At 41.6% G+C, this 18,001-nt stretch overlaps 2 long non-coding RNA genes across 2 annotated transcripts in view; one reads left to right on the top strand and one right to left on the bottom strand.

Moving 5' to 3' along the window:
* Nucleotides 1-7,017, bottom strand: part of LOC116067913 — a 43,878-nt gene extending 36,861 nt beyond the window's left edge. The window contains exon 1 of the long non-coding RNA XR_004109338.1: nt 6,979-7,017. This is a non-coding gene — a long non-coding RNA (uncharacterized LOC116067913). The remainder of the gene's footprint in view (nt 1-6,978) is intronic.
* LOC116067912 lies at nt 1,333-9,642 on the top strand. Its single transcript, XR_004109337.1, has 3 exons — nt 1,333-1,481; nt 7,915-8,102; nt 9,216-9,642. It is a non-coding gene; the product is annotated as an uncharacterized LOC116067912 (long non-coding RNA).
* The last annotated feature ends 8,359 nt before the right edge of the window (nt 9,643-18,001 follow it).

Here is an 18,001-nt window from a genome sequence, read left to right as displayed (position 1 = left end):
GGGGGCACTGGGAAGGGGGGAAATTTTTGGAATGTAAATAAATAAAATAATTTAATAAAGAAGAAGAGGAGGAGGAGGAGGAGGAGGAGGAAGAGGAAGAAGAGGAGGAGGAGGAGGAGGAAGAGGATGATGATGAGGAGTGAGTGACTTTCTCCATGTAATTTAGTGCCTGTGTACTACATCAAATCATTTTGACTTATGGTAGGATCTTTGGGTTATGGTAGAATCTCTAGAAATTGCAATTAAATCACACATAAATTATTTAGGCTTAAATTGTCAATATACCAGTGCCATTAACTTTGAACTAATTTACTAGTATACATCACTAAATATTTACTAAGGAAATACACTGAGCAAAGACTATGTACTAAGTGTAGAAATCCCATGGCTTATGATGGCTGGGTTAACACTCTTTTGGATCTGTCTATGCTACAAAAGCAATATGTATTCAGTAGAAATTATACTTAAACTTTTGAATTTTAATCCTCTTCCAGCCTAGCTGCATATACCGTGACATTTCTTAGGATGCTGGGCAACAGCAAGCTACATATCCCACCTAGCTGTGGAATCACCAGGGTAAACAAGAAAGTGCTCTACATGCTAGCATTTGGAAAATATGGGTATTCAGTAGCTACATGAAATAGTTATCACTTTATTATAAAACAGGTGCTAGGTTAGATAATTTTGAAAGGCTATAGGCTAAGATCTGTGTTCTGAGTATGTTCCAGAGAGGCTAAAGCTAAGCTAGGATGCTTGGCAACACTAAGACTATTGAAGTTCAAACTGCAATGTCTTTTATTTAGAATGGGTTTATCAGGTCGTAACCTCGTTGTAGCTGAGGAACATCTGTCTCTCTTGAGTAAGGTCTGGGGTGTGGAGTACTGGTATCACCATGGCTTTTAAAAGCCCATGTCTAATAACTTCGAAGTTTGGACACACTTTAGGTATGTCCCCCAAATCTGTATCTCCGGTCACATGGTCCTGTCTTCAGAGATGACTGATAGTGTAGGAGTAGATTTCGTGTATAAATAAAAACAAAACTAAGATAGTTTGAGAGTCTGAGTACTTTTACAAAGATTTGCTCTCCCCTTCCCATACCTTGACCTCACCCAGTAAACAATGTAGAGATGGATGGATCATTAATCTGATCAGGGATTAAGGTTACTCAGATCTGAACTTCATTCTTCACGGAACTGGTCTATTTTTAGTTGACTCTCAGTTCTAGGGCCTAACCCTTTGTGATGTCAGCTGAAAACCTATGATGCTTGGCATGGTAGCTTCTCCTTGGTAGGTTTCGCTATAGTTGCTATAATAGAATGCTGCAGGCTGGAGACTCATAAAGAATTAGATGTGTTTCTTAGCATTTTGGAGGCTGGGAAACCCAATACAACGAGGCTGGCATCTTATGAGGGTTTCTAGGCTATGGTCTCCCCCTGCCACCCCTGCCCCAGAGAAAACCAAAGGGCAAGAAACATAACAGAGTAAGTTGAAGGCTGATCTCTATCTTAAAATAGCTTACTCCTTTTTTTTTTAACTTTTATTGCATTATGATGAGAAAAGTTACATGATTTCAATTTATCTGAATTTGTTAACATTTAAAAACATATTTTAAGTAAATAGAATTAAATCACGTTCTTGTCTCCCTTTGTACCCCAACTCCTCCCAGAGACACCCCCTTCAATACCTACAATATCATTTTGGCATATTCCTTAAAATTTATAAAATACTATAACAATAAAAATGAGTATTATAAAAGTTGTTTGATATAAAACAACAATCAATTTAACAGTCTTATGTAGATGCTTGTCTACAGCAATACTGAAAATACATACGTTTTCCTCAATATAAATTTTAAATAACTCCAAACATATTAACTATATATTTCAAAATAAATACATCACTACTAGTATTTTCTTAAATGAACATAAATATATAAAGTATTTTTGTTTGTTTGTTTGTTTTGTATTTAGTAGAGTTTAAAATCTTGGATATTACTGTTGTACAAGCCCAAAATAAGAACAATTTTTAGACATTGGATTTCATTGTAATAAGGCTGTACTTCAATGACCCTCACATCACCAAAGGATTTTACCTCCATCGTAGCTAAGCTGAGAGTTGACAGTTCTGCTGTGCCGAGGAATGAATTGTAGGCACGATTTTTGGATAGAGACTTCCTGCTATGGTCAAAACTATTTGACTTGAGTGAGTGACTTTATTCTCAGCCCACAGAGAACAGGTTACATTCATTTAAGAAATGGTGTGTGTATTAAGATCGTCTATCCATAAAGTCATTCACCAACTGTTTCAATGAACAATGGTTCTGCTTAGAGGGTGGCACAGACATTAGGTGCTGGTAAGAATCTGGTTTATTAGCTGTGATAATTTGGAAAAGTATTCATCTCAGAGAAAGAGTAACTTATAAAGTCCTCTTCTTCAAACTTGATACAAGAGCTACAAATGTCAAACAAAGCATTCAGTCTCTCTCTTTGTTGTTCTCTTTCCTACAAGCCACCTCCCAAGTTAATTGTCTATGTCTCCCTTGGGTATATAAATACTTTTGCAATGTATAAGGTGTTCTGAAAACCATAGTATAGTGTAAAAACATAAAATAAACAATACTACTAATAGAGCGGCTGAGATAGGAGAAGCAAGATTTTAAGACCCTTATGTTGTACACAGCAAGACACTGTCACAAACAAGCTGAAAGTACATATAGATTGTACATTATTGGACCTATTTCTCCAATTATCAAATTAGAGATTGGATGACAATCAACAAATTTCTAATTCCTCATATTTTTGGATTTCAATTGATTAGGATATATTGGTAATATTAATTTTCATATTAAGGTATTAAGAAAAGGTAATTGTCACTTCCTGTTGTTTCGTTGTAAGAGGTAGAATTAGATTTGTGTGGATTTGTTGAAAGATTACTTTCTTGCTTCTTCTAGGGTGTAGTTTTGCTCCTTATGTTGATGTTTTCCATCTATTATCCTTTGTAGGGCTGGATTTGTGGAAAGATACTGTGTAAATTTTGTTTTGTCATGGAATATCTTGTTTTTTCCATCTATGGTAATTGAGAGTTTTGCTAGGTATAGTAGCCTGGGCTGGCATTTGTGTTCTTGTGGGGTCTGTATGACATCTGCCCAGGATCTTCTAATTTTCATAGTCTCTGGTGAGATGTCTGGCCTAATTCTGATAGGCCTGCCTTTATATGTTACTTGTCTTTTTTCCCTTACTGTTTTTAAAATTCTTTTTTTAGTGTATTTGGTGTTTTGATTATTATGTGACGGGAGGAATTTCTTTTTTGGTCCAGTCTATTTGGAGTTCTGTAGGCTTCTTGTATGTTCATGGCATCTCTTTCTTTAGGTTAGGAAAGTTTTCTTCTATAATTTTGTTAAAGATATTTACTAGCCCATTACATTGGGATTCTTCACTCTCTTCTATACCTATTATCCTTAGGTTTGGTCTTCTCAGTGCATCCTGGATTTCCTGGATGTTTTGGGTTAGGAGCTTTTTGCTTTTTGCATTTTCTTTGACTGTTGTGTCAATCTTTTCTAAGGTGTCTTCTGCCCCTGAGATTCTCTCTTCTATCTCTTGTATTCTGTTGGTGATGCTTGTATCTATGAAGCCTGATTTCTTTCCTAGGTTTTGTATCTCCAGAGTTGTCTCTCTTTCTGATTTCTTTATTGTTTCTATTTCCATTTTTAGATTCTGGATGGTTTTGCTCATTTCCTTCACCTGTTTTCCTGTAGTTCTTTAAGGGATTTTTGTGTTTCCTTTTTAAGAGCTTCTAGCTGTTTAACTGTGTTCTCCTGTATTTCTTTGAGGGTGCTATTTATGTCTTTCTTAAAGTCCTGTATCATCATCCTGATAAGTGATTTTAGATCTTAATCTTGTGTTTCCAGTGTGATGGTGTATCCAGGAGTTGCTATGGTGGGAGAATTGGGTTCTGATGATGCCAAGTAACCTTGGTTTGTGTTGTTTATTTTCTTACGCTTGTTCCCCACCATCTGGTTATCTCTAATGCTATATGCCCTTGCTAAATCTCACTGAAGCCAGTCTTTCCTGTGATCCTGGTTGTGTCAGAACTCCTCAGAGTCAAGCTGTCTCTGTGATCCTGTGATTCTGGGATCCTGTCACCCGGGGCTTGTTAGAGTACCTGGGAGTGCAGTAGCTTCCTCTGGGTGTTGTGGGACTGGCTGTGGAGCCTGGGCCCAAGGTCTGCTCAGGACATCAGACCAGAGAGACGGGAAGGAACCTGAGCCACTCTGCTGGCAGAGTTCCTGTGTGCCTGGTCCTGCTGGTCCCATTTACTCCCAGTGTTGGGACAGATGTTGAGTCCTCGTCACCTCTTATCCTGAGAGTGTCAGAGCGCCTGGGAGTGGAGCTTCCTCTGGATGTTGTGGGACTGGCTGCAGAGCTTGTGCCCAAGGTCCGCTCAAGACACCAGCCCAGAGAGACCAGAAGAATCTTACTCTTTTGATATCTAATGTGTTCTAGTAATCAAGAGATTAATTCATTCCTGAGACAATGGCCCTTATAGCTAATCACTTCTTATTAGATTATGCCTACCAACACTGTGTTCTTGTGCATCAAGTTCCCAACATTTGACCTTAGAGTACATATTCAAATGACAGCATGCTGTGAATTGTCATTTCCTCCTTGGTATTGTCCCATAGTTTCTAATCTTTTGGATATGACTTATGAATCTAATTGAGGTATAATGGCAGAAGAAGACTGAGTGTAGAACTTATCACTCTGTACTTGTGCTTCTTAGAGATCTTAACTCCTCACCATCTTGCTGCCTTGGGCTCTATGCTGTCTTCAAACAAAGGCATTCAAACAAATATATCCTGCCTTCCTAGTTGCTCATAGCCTACCGACTGATCTATAATAAATCTACCATTACCCATGGAAGAGTACATTGTTAAATTGGAAAAGCAAGTACTCAAGAATATGTGTAGCATAGTCTTCCATAAAATATTGGTGATTTGTGGCTGGCAAGATGGCTCAGCGGGTAAGAGCACTGACTGCTCTTCCGAAGGTCCTGAGTTCAGATCCCAGCAATCACATGGTGGCTCACAACCACCCATAATGAGATCTGATGCCCTCTTCTGGTGTGTTTGGAGCCAGAGCAAGCAGGGGCCGGAGCGAGTAGGGGCCAAAGAGAGCCGTCCTGAGTTCAATTCCTAGCAGTCACATGATGGCTCACGGCCATCTGTACAGCTACAGTGTACTCATACACATGAAGTAAATAGATAAATCTTTTTTAAAAAAAAATTGGTGATTTCACTGAATATGCACTGGACCTGTAACTTGAAAGAAGACTCATCTAACTATGGACACTGACTACCTGTTATATGGTATTTAATTTCCTGTATATTTTTAAAAATAATGTTTGGGTGTCAGTTTTCAGTAAGGATCTATTTCTTATCTATTCATTAAGAAGAGTGTAATATGATTATTTTGAAAAAGCAAAGAAATAAAAATAGCATAACGAAATTGCTCCAAGTGGATACATTTATCTTCTTTTTGTCCTTTGAAGGGAAATGTGCTCATGGATGGTCATCTATATCCTGCAAGTAGGGTGTCACGTAGACTAGACTGTACCTCATAGTAGCTGTGCCACACTGAGCTATTGTAGGAAGGGGCCTCTTTCCTTGAGGATTTTTCTGGGTTGTGGAGTTAGCCCAAGGGACACAAATTATTTTCTCATTATATGTCTGGCTTTAAGTAAAAGCGAAATCAAAATTACAGGAATATTCTATTCTAAAACATTTATAAAGCCAACTTTATACAAACACACAACAAATTAAAAGGCTTCTTTCTCAGAAAGGAAGGCACATCTCCGCAGAGGTCTGTAATTTACAAAAAGGCTCAATTTAAGGTCTGCTGTATTATTTTGCCAGCCAATACTGGCAGTGCTTCCAAAATTGGAAGCTAATGTCAATTTCAGTTAATTTTCTTTAATTTTGATTCTACCTAGATTTCTCTTCCTTCAATAATATTTTGAGTTTGAGTTCTTTTCCCAACTACATTAACTTGTGCGTCAGTCATCTTAGCATTTAAGAATCTCAGAGGCATGCCTTCTATTTCCTAGTCTATTCATTAAAACATTATAATGAAAAAATAATTCAGAAGTAACAGCAGAATAAACTTCACTAACAACTTTTTCTCCATTTTATCAATGATAAACAACTTTGTGATTATTTAACCTGCTTCTAGGTCCCCTTAACTACATCAAAAATATATGACCTGATCCCCTGGTCCAATGGAGTTGCCAAAAATCTTACTGCCATTCAAATCTTGTTGGTGAATAAACTTAGCCATTGGATATAAATTGAAACCAAAATGGGGAAATAAGATGGTGAGAGTTAACAGTCCACTGGTTCTAGAAGATTTGACTCTGTGACTGTTAACGGTAAGGTTTTATCAATCTGACGCAAACCTAGATACCTCTGAAAAGAGACTCTCAACTAAGGTATTGCCTTCCTCAGACTGGGCTGGGGGCGCTCTCTTGATTGTTGAACAATGTGAGAGGGCCTGCCCACTGTGGGCGGTGCCATTCCTGAAAAGTTGGATCTGGCTTGTGTAAGAAAGGCAGCTGAGCAAGCCGGGGGCAACAAGTCTGTAAGCCGACTTCCTCCATGGTCTCTGCTTTACTTCCTAACACCGGGTTCCTGCCTTGAGTTTCTGCCTCTGCTTCCCTCACAGAAGACCTGTAATCTATAAGTGAAAGACATCTTTTTCTTCCCAAGCGACTCCTGGACAGTGTCTTATCACAACAATAGAGAAGCAAACTAGTACAATAACATTTAATTCTATACGGGCTTTTTTGTAGTTTAAAACAAACCAAAGTTTGGGCATAAATACATGTGAGCTGGACATGTCCCTCCCAAGTTCATATGTTGGAGTACCCCTAGTACCTTAGAAAGTGACTGTTTTCTGTAGATAGAGCCCTTAAAGATATGGTTACCTTAAAATGAGGTCTTTTACAGTAGGCTGTGAAACAGTTTGACCAGTATCCTTATAAAAAAAAAAGGGGGGGTCATGAGAACAGAGAGACACTGAGAACAGATGCGTATGGAAAAGGCCACATGAAGAAACAGTGAGAGGACACCCATCCCTAAGCCAAGAGGAGACACCAAAGGCAGAGGGCAGTGACACTGCCAGCTCTTCATCCTGGCACTCCAGCCTCCAAAACCAGGCCACAAGACATTTCTCTTGCAAAAGATACTCAATCTGCAGTATTTTGTTACAGCATCCCCAACTACTAAAGCAAGGAGTTAGAGATTCATTGCTACATTGTAACAGAAAATAGAATCAATCATACTGAAGGCTAAGTCTCTTATGTTACATACCTAGCAACCAGGACAAAAAGAGGTTCAGGTGTGGTTCATCTGTAACTCACAGCATTAACAAGCATCCCCTTTCTTTCTATGTTTCTGTTAAATCAGCCTCTGACTTGCACAGTGGCTCTGACCTCAGAGATCACTTCGGGCTGACACGATATATGTGCAGTTTTGAAGCATAGCATTGGCATTTCCTGGGGAAGAAGTTATTGTTTCTTGATTTCTTATAAAAGTAAAGAAATTCATGTTATACACCCTCGGCACTCTCTTATACATGCCTCGTGGACCGGAAATGGATCACGGCCAGTGGCTAACTGTATCAGTCAGACTTTCTCACTGCTGTAAGGAAACACTCCAGGAAACAAGTTGAAAAAGCAGGGATTTACTTTGCTTGCAGTTGCTGAGGTTTTAAGGCGGGAGGGCTGGGGAACAGTGTGGAGAATTCTCATGCCCTTTTGCTTTCTCCCTCTCCTTCCATTCTGTCTTAATCCCTCATCTATGACATGGTACTGCTCACATTCAAGGTGAGTCTTTCATCGTAGTTCATCCTCTGTGCACAGGCCTTTGCAGGCACAGCCAGGGATGTGCTTTTCTACCAGCCTGCATGCTTCCCAATCCTATCAAGTTCTCGACCAAGGTGAACTACCACAGTGAACTTCTAATTCCTGACCGTGAGATCAAGACCGTCGTGAAAGGTCTACTCTGAATGAACACTGATGCCCAGGGAGAAGGAGGATCTGAATACAGCGTAAGGAAAAGCAAGAAGAATAGGGAATGTATTTGGAGGAGGTGATAAAAGGTGCTCCTCCCCCAGACATCAAGTTCATGTAGGAGATAGCCAAGGGAGGTTTCAGCAACTGTTACTGAACAAAGGTCTTTTTTAAAACATCCTTCCTGTCAACTACCCATCTTGCATATATGTCCTAAGAAAGCTAAACACAAAAACGGTATGGATTTTCATTTTTCTGGATAATTAAAAAAACTAGAAGTGTTATTTCATTTGCTGCAGATAATTGTGCAGGGTGTGGAAATCATACATGGCAAGCTCAAAGACTTGAAACAACTTTCTCACAACCGTGGAATGTTTGCCTCCTGAGAGAGTGAAAAAAAAATAAAGACCGTATCCTAAGAGGTCACATGATGGAACACACGCCAATCACTGGTTTCCAAAGATGACCATTGGTAGCTTAAGTTTATAGTGTCCAGAGCCTAGATTAAACTTGAGATTCATTCATTTTTATCCCAACAATATGTTGTGTATATAGTACGAAAGGCCCTCTCTACATATGCAGCACTAGGAATCAGGGCTTGACAAAGACAGACGTGCTCAGGTCTTATAGTAAATAAAGTCAGAAGGATGTTTGCTAGTGAGGGTAGGCTGGGAGGATTATGCTGCTATGAATACTAAGCGTTAATACCTCAGAGGTGAATACCAGGAAGATACATGATTTTGCTCATGTACATGGACATACATGATATCTTGCATCTTGTACCTGTGTCATTTAGAATATCTAATATCACCCTAGGACACCATCATAGGACAAGGAAGAGGTTTATGAGCTCTCAGTTGTCTATCATATGTTACGTCACAACTCTCTTGCCAGAACTGCTCACATGAGCAACCCAACCCCCAATAACAGCAAGAAAATCTGGACAGTGCTCCCCACCCCCGCAGGGAAACTCAGAAAAATGGTCCATTTTCACTACAGGATTTTCTAGAGAGTACTTCCTAGAACTGTGTGTTTTCTAGCCACTTATGATATTGTACCATGCAGGGAGTGTTTATAGAGATGCCATCTTAGTGACACATACAGCTTGAGGTTTGCTGTACACTGTGACTTATCTGTCCCCTTGCTTTCAGGCGGTAGATATGAGAAGAGAAAGAAGACGCTGCTGAAGAAAAGTGACATGTTTATTTCTCTGCCATGCAGTGATGTCGTTGAAAGGAAATACATGACTTTATGCCGCCATTGTCTTAGTTAGGGTTACTATGGCTGGGCTGAAACACTACGGACAAAGCAACCTGGGCAGGAAGGCTTTATTAGGCTTATAATTTCTCCTCACAGTTCTTCACTGAGGGAAGTCAGGACAGGAACCTGCTGGCAGGAGCTGATGCAGAAGCCATGGAGGGGTCCTGCTTGCTGGCTTGCTCCTTGTGGCTTGTTCATCGTGATTTCTTATAAAATCCAGACCCACTAGCTCAGGGACGGTAGCACCCACAATGGTCTGGGCCCTCCCACATCAACCACTAATCAATAAAATGCCCTACAGGCTTGTCTACAGCCCCATCTTATAGAAGCATTTTCTCAGCTGAGGTGCTTCCAGATGACTTTAGCTCGTCTCAGGTTGGCATTAAACTAGCCAGCACACCATTTTACTTTTCTGTCCTTAAGCTCAACATCTGACTTCTGTGAACCCCCCTTCTTCAATGTGAAAGACGATAGCAATATTTATCTAACTGGAGAGATATCATTGTAAGGTCCTTGCAAGATCCTACCTGCTGACTAATGGATGTAAGGGCCATTTCCGGCCCCTTGAGACACAGGCAGCCAAACTCCACACTACAGAGAAAGAAAAATCCCATGATCAAGCCACAACAGAATCCCACCAACCTCTGAGGTCAAAATCATACCAGTCTCTGAGCTTGCTCCATAGAATCCCACCAATCCTTGACATTGCCCCAAGATCAGGCCACAAAGCTACACCAATCCCAGGCCACCCTGGAAATCCCCCTCCCCTCAACCCTGTAGAGTGCCTGCTTCCTGCATGGTTCTTTTCTGCTTCTTTAGTGGTTTGCCCAAAAAATTTTTCGTGTTAGGTTTTTCTGTGCAGTGTGACGTTGTGGTATTCCTTAGCTCCCGACCGCCAGGATATCTTTCCCTTCAGAGCCGTAAGACTTACAGTCATGACAGTACACTTAAAAGACACATGTATGTGGGGGGCTATCTAGTATACAGCTGGCATGCAGTCAGGATTCACTGTGAAGTTAATCTTTTGAAGATGGGTCAAATTGTAAAGTCTAATTCCTGGCTGTGATTTTATGTGCTCTCCCACGGAGCCTCTTGTTTCAAGAGCCACTTGGTTGCCTGGCCTCCAGATTCTACTAGGTTCCCTTTCCTACCCAGGTCCTCTCCCTAATACCTCGCTCCCCAACATCCAACCTTGTCAAGGACTTCCTCCTTTAACACTCACTGTTGCAGCACAGTTGTTTGAGAACTTTGAAATTATATTACAAGCCTAGTGTTACTGACTTAACTATTGAAAACTGTTAGAGGCCCCCTGGACCAGACCAGTCCCTCTGGAAAAGCTATACTTTCTCCTTCACGGACGTTAGGTGTGAGTATGTGAGCAGCTTTGACCAACAAAGGTGAGTGGAAGTGATGTGAGCAGACACTTTTGAGAACCACAGCATCTTTCCATGGCATCCCGATTTTTCTTTTACCCTAAGACCAACAGGCCCCATATAAAAGCCTCTGTTATGTGGCACTAACCCCAAACTCCGACCCCCTGATCCATCTCCACCTACCCCTATTCCACATCCTCCCATTCCTGCCCCCCCTCCACCCATCACTACCCCAAATACTACCCATCCAACTCCTGGGCCTGGCCAGACTGAAATACTCCATCCTTGAGAGAGGGGAGAGGGAGAGGGAGACGGGGAGAAGGGGAGAGGAGGAGAGGGAGGGAGGGGGAGAGGGAGAGAAGGGGAAAGAGGAAGAGAGGGAGAGAGGGAGGGAGAGGGGGAGAGGGGGAGAGAGAGAGAGAGAGACAGAGAGAGAGAGAGAGAGAGAGAGAATAATAAATAAAAATATAGCTTCAGGAAGTCCCTGAAACTGATTAGATTCACTTGGCCTCTTCCTGCTAAAATAAACAATTTTAGACAAACCAAGCTGCAAAGAAGACACAGAGACCAGCGGAGCAGCCTGGAAGAATTAGAAACCAGCAGAACTGCTAGGAAAAGGTTTGGATAAGTTGAGCCACCAGAAAAGGACAGTCTCTGTTAGGACCTAGGTAAAATATTAAAGACCTAGATGGAAAAAATGTAGGTCAAATATTAAGGCTAGGTAACAGTTACCTGGCTAGCCTCCTGTCATAAGGAAACTTTCTCATATGTTTCCGCTGTTACTAGGAAACTTTCTAATGCCAAGATTGATTACATATTCTGTTATATCCTGTGCCCTGGGAAACCATTCATGACAGAATTCCATAGAACTGTTTTGCATAGTTACCTACAATAAGCTTGGACCTGAACCAACCACCCAGCAGCACTTCCTGCACCTATGTATAAGCTTTTATGGTATTTGCCTTTGTAAGCGGTTCCTACGGTAGACTCCAACAGGAGACCTGCACCAATATAAGAAACCGTTTGGAATAAGACTTCCATTCTGAGTAGTGCTCCAGCACTTGGCAGATGGAGACATGTATATGGGTAACTGACATCCTGGTTGGCAAGTTATGACATAATGTTAGACAAGTCCAGTCCTGGTAGACAAGTGAAGGCATGAATATTAGACAAGGCAAGTCCTCTGTCACAGTTGAATATCCCAATCAATGGGAGCAGGATAAGTGTACAACAAAGACACATTGTTCCCAAGAAAATTCCCTTATCCCTAAATCCTGATAGAATAACTTGGTACAGATGTTTGTGGATTTTGGTCTTAAAAACCCTGTAGGATCTTAACTCAGGGTCATGACTCAGCTCCCAAATTTGCACTATGGTCCTGGTCAGCCAGTCCTGGAGCACGTATGCTCAATAAACTATCCTTGTCTGACTGAGATCAGTGTGCATGTAGTTTGTAAGGCAATTCCTGGACCCCTAGCCTGTTGATCTGTCAGAAGGCTGACAGTGTGTGCCAGGTTCCAAGCTTTGGTGAACTGGCACTACAGTGAGGTGTGCTTTGGTAACAGAGCTGTCCTTGAGTCATTTCTGCACCTGGCAGTCACTCTCACCCACATTCCCATAAGAAACCCCAGCAAAACTCATTGTTTCACTAAAGTTGGACTTTGGTGGTATCTATGCTTTGATCTACTGTGGGCTTCCTTTCTGGGGTGAGTAGATGCGTGTGTTACATCTCCCTAGGAAAAGTCTGTCTCACAACAGCATCTCTTCAGAAATAAAAACGTTCAAAAAAAGAGCTAGGGAGTGGTAGATAGGTAGATGAGAATGTAGCTGAGAAGCAGCCTGTAGGCTTTTTCTGTACCCTACCGATAGAGATAGAGGCCAGGTTAGACCAGATTAAAAGTAGATAAAGGCAGGTTTATTAGGAGACAGCTGGGGTCACCGATCTCATAGGTGGAGGTCAGTGAAGTCACACAACCAGGCTAAAGCAAGAGTGTTTTCTGGGTCTTGGGTGTGGGGTGGTGATGTGTGAGCTAGGAGCTTGGATTTAGCCTATACATGGTCAAAGACTGAGCTCCTGGATGGACACTCTGGGATGGGTTGCTTGCTGGAAACACAAAGATGAGGAGTGAGTTTTGCCCCAAGATTTCTTTGAGGGATGGGGGAGTTTTACCTTTGTGGGAGGGGCTAGGGGAAGGAGAGCAGATGGGGTTTCCTAGCTTGTGCAGGGGATGAATAGGGGTTTCAGCCTAACACAGTCCATTGGAGCTGTCTACATATGCTCCATACTGAAGCATTTATAGAAGAGATGACTGATAGGATCTCAGGATCCCATTACACAAATGACTTCTTTGTATATTTAAAACCTCCCTAATTTAGAGTATTTCTTCTTCTCTTTTGCCTACTGAAAATGATATTTTGCAAATGTATTTCTGACAGGGCTTCCGTGTTCTGTTTCCAGTATCCTAGATGACTGGCTACTCCTTTCTCTAAACAACCTCAACGCAGTATCTAACAGTTTCTGCAACATGTTTCTTGAGTTCTTTGGCAAACCCATGTTTTTCTGTGATGGAGATTTTATCATTTCACCATTACAATACTCTCCCATGTCATAGGAAGTGCAGACAGGGCCATTCCTCTTCTGGAGCCTTACTTGGAAAGGCACAGCGAAAACCTGTCTATAAAACTTATTGGCATGGGTTCTGGTTCTGGGAGAGATGAACTGCTCACTACCCTGTCCTGTTGCTAACTCTGACACACAGCTACTGAAAGACCTTGGCACTTAGAGCACACCATGAGAACTTGATGATGCTTTCAGATTAAGAAGGGCTTAGCTAGGAGGTGGGGTAAGAGATACATTAAGGGACGGGTGCTAAGAGAACATGGTGATATGAAGGAAAAAGAGGGTACAGGGAGAGACAGCTGAACTAGGTTTGAAAAGCCACATAGAAATCTAGTGCTCTGTAGGTTTTTATGAATGCAATCTGCTCCCTCAATATGGGGGAGGGGGTTGTTTAGATGTAATTGATTAACATGGAAGTTAATATTCCTTCCAGAGAACATTGGTTGCCAAACAAAAAGATCCTAGTGTCTGAGATAAGGTACCTATGTTTAAGTTGTTTGTTAGTATTTGTTAGGGGTGTCAGAGATTTGCCCAAAACAATACAAGCTATTGCCATTTCTCCATTACCTACTGGTACTTGATGTAAGACCACATTGCTGCAGCTAGCACATGCCTTGGTCTGAAGACTTGGAGAAGTCAAGCGAGTTCTGACCTGGAAGCATTATTCCCTGTTGGCTAGCTTTCATAGTACTAGAAGGCACTACTCAGGTTTCTGGGTATGTGGTGCTTTAATAAAGAATACCCCCATCCATCCCCATCATCTCAGTCTTTTGAACACTTGGTCCTCAGGTGCCCTTTGGGAAAGGTTTATGAGATATGGCCCCGCTGATGGAAGTCCACTGGGGGTGGACCTTGAGAGTTTAAATCCTTAAGTCATTTTCAGTTAGCTCGCTCCACTCCATCCTGTGGTTCAAGACGTGAGCTTTCAGTTTCCTGCTTCTGCCACCATGCCTATATCCAAAATAAGCATTATTCTGTGAGTTGCCTTGAACATGGTGTTTTAGCACACTAACCGAGAAGTAACTGGTTTGGGGAGAAGAGTCATCAACAGTCTTACCCTGCTGTGAAACTGAGCTATAATAACAACTCGCCTAGCAAGACATGCCCATGTATACAACAGTCACATGAATATTATGGTGGTAACCAATGACTTTCTGATTGGACTTGGACTTACTCTACAGGAGAAAACAGGTGTTATAAATGTAGCCAAGAACCCATGGATGGAAAGCTCATAGGACCTATAGAAGAACCTAACACTGTTATTTTACTAAAAGGACATAGCATTCAACTGCTTCCTATGTGTATATACTCATAGGTAAATGCAGCTCTAGGTCCTCATCAGAGAAGCTTGTTTTTCAGTAGAAAGTGATTAATACATGACGGGTCAGAGTGTAGAGGTCAAGAGTCTGTGGCTCGCTCAGCCATACCTGGGACATTAGTATCACACTACCTTCCCACGGTGCTCAAAGAACGTTCCAGATCAGGGAGAGAATGATTCTAAGAACAAGAGTTCAGGGACGACAGGTATGAAATAATTTCATCTGGATATGAACTGACAGTTACACGAGTGAGCTCACTGTGTTTGCCCACACAAGACTCGTCAGCATTCCAGCATGGACGGGGGAGGAGCTCATGAGACCCCATTCCTAGCTGATGAACTAAAGGCAGTTGATTGCTTCTAGGGAGCGAAAGTCTATCTTCTTTAGGAGTATTGTCCATGGTAGGTGTAGTGGCTATTCCTGGTTGTCAACTTGACTATATCTGGAATGAATTATAATCCAGGATTGGGAGGCTCACCTGTGATCCTAATCTGGAGGCTGAGAGATACAAGTTTCTGACCTGAATCTTGGCATGTAGATCTTGAGGCATAGTGGCTATGAATCCCAGAAGATTAAGACAGGAAGATCTCCAAGTTCAAAGTCATCTGGGATTAAAGGTGTGGGCCTTTAATCTGGGCCACACTTTTTGCTGGAGACCTATATTAAGGACATTGGAAGAAGGGAGGCTCTCTCTCTCTCTCTCTCTCTCTCTCTCTCTCTCTCTCTCTCTCTCTTCTTTGACTGCTTGCTTTATAGGACTGAGCAACTGCTAGATCCTTGGACTTCCATTCACAGCTGCTGCTGACCATTGTTGGGAGTTGGACTGCAGACTGTAGTCATCAATAAATTCCTTTACTATATAGAGACTACCATAAGTTCTGTGACTCTAGAGAACCCTGACAAATACAGTAGGTTGCCCATGGGCCAAGGGTCAACTCTACATCCATACTCATATGGGCCAGCAGTAATTGGACTTAGGGGTTTCAAAAAGGGAGAGAAAGAAATAAAGAAGAGGACATGAAGTTGGGAAGGAGTCAGGGGTTGGATGCAATCCTGGAGTTGTTGGAGTAGGACATGGGGTCGATGTGGTCAGAAGATGTATTTTTTTTTTTATTTTAGATATTTTCTTTATTTACATGCGAATTTCTCCATTCCCAGTTTCCCCTCCAAAAAACAAAAAACAAAAAACAAAAACAAACAAAAACGAACCCCTGTTGCCTTCCCCCTCCCCATCAGTCACATAGTTTTCTCATTTACTACATACAAAAGCCAAACCTAATGAGTTAGGGTCACATTATTTGTTTTTATGTAAAAAAATTAAATGTGTGTGTATGAAATAAATAAAAACAGCTCAGACTTTCTGACACACAATAATTGGTATGTTGTCTTGGTCTGCCCAATGGGTTTCTTCAGACAGGTTGAATTAAAATACTCCCCATACTTCCCCTCTTGGCATTAGCGAACTGGTGAATCCCAACAAGGTTCGCCAGGGAGTTAGCGCTTCCCTCATGTAATTTATCACTTTTTCTTGCTCTAGATGCTGATATATGACCACAGCATCTCTGAAGACCTGTGTACCCTGACAGCTTTTCCTAGACTTTCCCACATTGGAACTCTTTTATAACCAAGATATTTTTTATTTGATCTGAGTATATAAGTCTATTTAATAGACATACAAGCCAAACATTTGCTAAAGATAAATTATAAAGAAGGATTTGAAGGTAGTTTGCTAGTCACTACAGATAAAAGCAAAACCCCATGGATGTCTTTTAATGTAAAAAAATAAATCTTGGCTGAATATTTGATGCTGCAACTTCAACACTTTTTTGATGTGAACCAGGGAAGAAGGGACCAAAGAGGAGGCCAGGAGAGCAACAGGTAGGAATGCAGGTAAACCCGAGACTCATCACCCGGAGTTGCTGCTCATTCTGAAGCACCACATCTTAAGATCAACATTGAATGACCTTTAGGCACTTCCTTGTGCTTGTTGTTTTCTTCCTGTCTACCACTTGTGGGCTGTGTGGTTGATGGCAGTGGAGAGAATGAGGCAATGTTATTTCACCACACAACTCCAGGGGCAGCATCCCTAATGTGTTTATCTTGAAGGAAGCTGGGTCTTCCTTGCCCAACAGTAGCCTCAACAGGAAGGAAACCAAATGTTTTCCCTGGACCACTTGCGAAGAGCCTTCTGCTGTTTGATTTCTAGGATAGACTTAACTCTCTCCAATTCCCAGGGTGCTCATTTGAAATTTTTTAATATTTCCCTTTTCTTCAGCGTGTTGACACAGGACCGAATAAGTAGATAAAGCTGAATGATTTTACTTGCTGTCTTTAAAGGGAAAAGCTCTTGTGCTAACTAGACTCACCTCTTTACACATGCTTTTTTTCTAAAAAAAAAAAAAGTGCAAATCCTCTAATCTAACTTGTAAAACATTTAATATTTTGGATATACGGTTTTAATGACCATCCAAAAGTCACGCTGGCTGGACAATAGAAGCTGCCGGGCTATTGTGTGTTGGCCACAAAGCCATGAGGTGGCCTTTTCTCTCGGGTCACGAGGTCAAGCTCCACAGCATTAATTTTGCTGAGTTTCTTTGTTATAAATAACAAACAAGGTCATTTATTTTCATTCTCTTGTTTCTAATTGCATGCATGGACTCCACGGGATGAACTCCACAAACAGGTGGCTGGAATGCTGGGGAGAAAACTTGAAGTCGTTCCAGGAAAGAGGGCATGTCCCACTCCGGTGAAACAGTTTGATGAGGTAGAGATTTAGACCCTGCAGGAGACGCACCTGCACTGTTACTGGAAGCACAAACACTCATCTGTTTGGCGTGCACAGATCTATGTAAATTAAGGGAGATGAGTTTGCGGCTAGTCTTCGGCTGCTCTCTGATCAAACGCAACTGTTTCTCCTCTCTCAAGACACGCACTCTTATTAGACTTGGGCTCGTCTTGGTTATTTATTTATTATTATTTTCTTACAAGTTTATTGTGTGCTGGCTCTTAAAGAGAACATTGCATATAAATGGAGACAAGGAATGCTGGGGCTTTTCCAAGAAAGGATGTCATGGAGATGCGTTTACATGTAGTGCTCTTCGGATCTGTCATGAGAAGGTTTCGTGTGTATCTGCTTAAGGATTTTCTCTCCTTCACGCCCCTATAGCTATTCCTTAATGAAAAATAAAATCTGGACTGACCCCGCCCCCCACCCATTTTGAGAGAAAATACTGGATCTTGAGCCCTCATTGTTCAGCTAGGCTTTGTGGGCAGCCCTGTCGGGGCCTCCTGCTGTAAACTGGCTAGGTTTCCTCATTTCCACTCCCGTGGAAGCCTCCTCACCAACCATCACTGCCTTTGTCTTT

This window comes from Mastomys coucha, unplaced genomic scaffold (assembly GCF_008632895.1).
Source record: "Mastomys coucha isolate ucsf_1 unplaced genomic scaffold, UCSF_Mcou_1 pScaffold22, whole genome shotgun sequence".
Taxonomy (NCBI): domain Eukaryota; kingdom Metazoa; phylum Chordata; class Mammalia; order Rodentia; family Muridae; genus Mastomys; species Mastomys coucha.
This window is presented reverse-complemented; position numbering and strand designations above follow the sequence as displayed.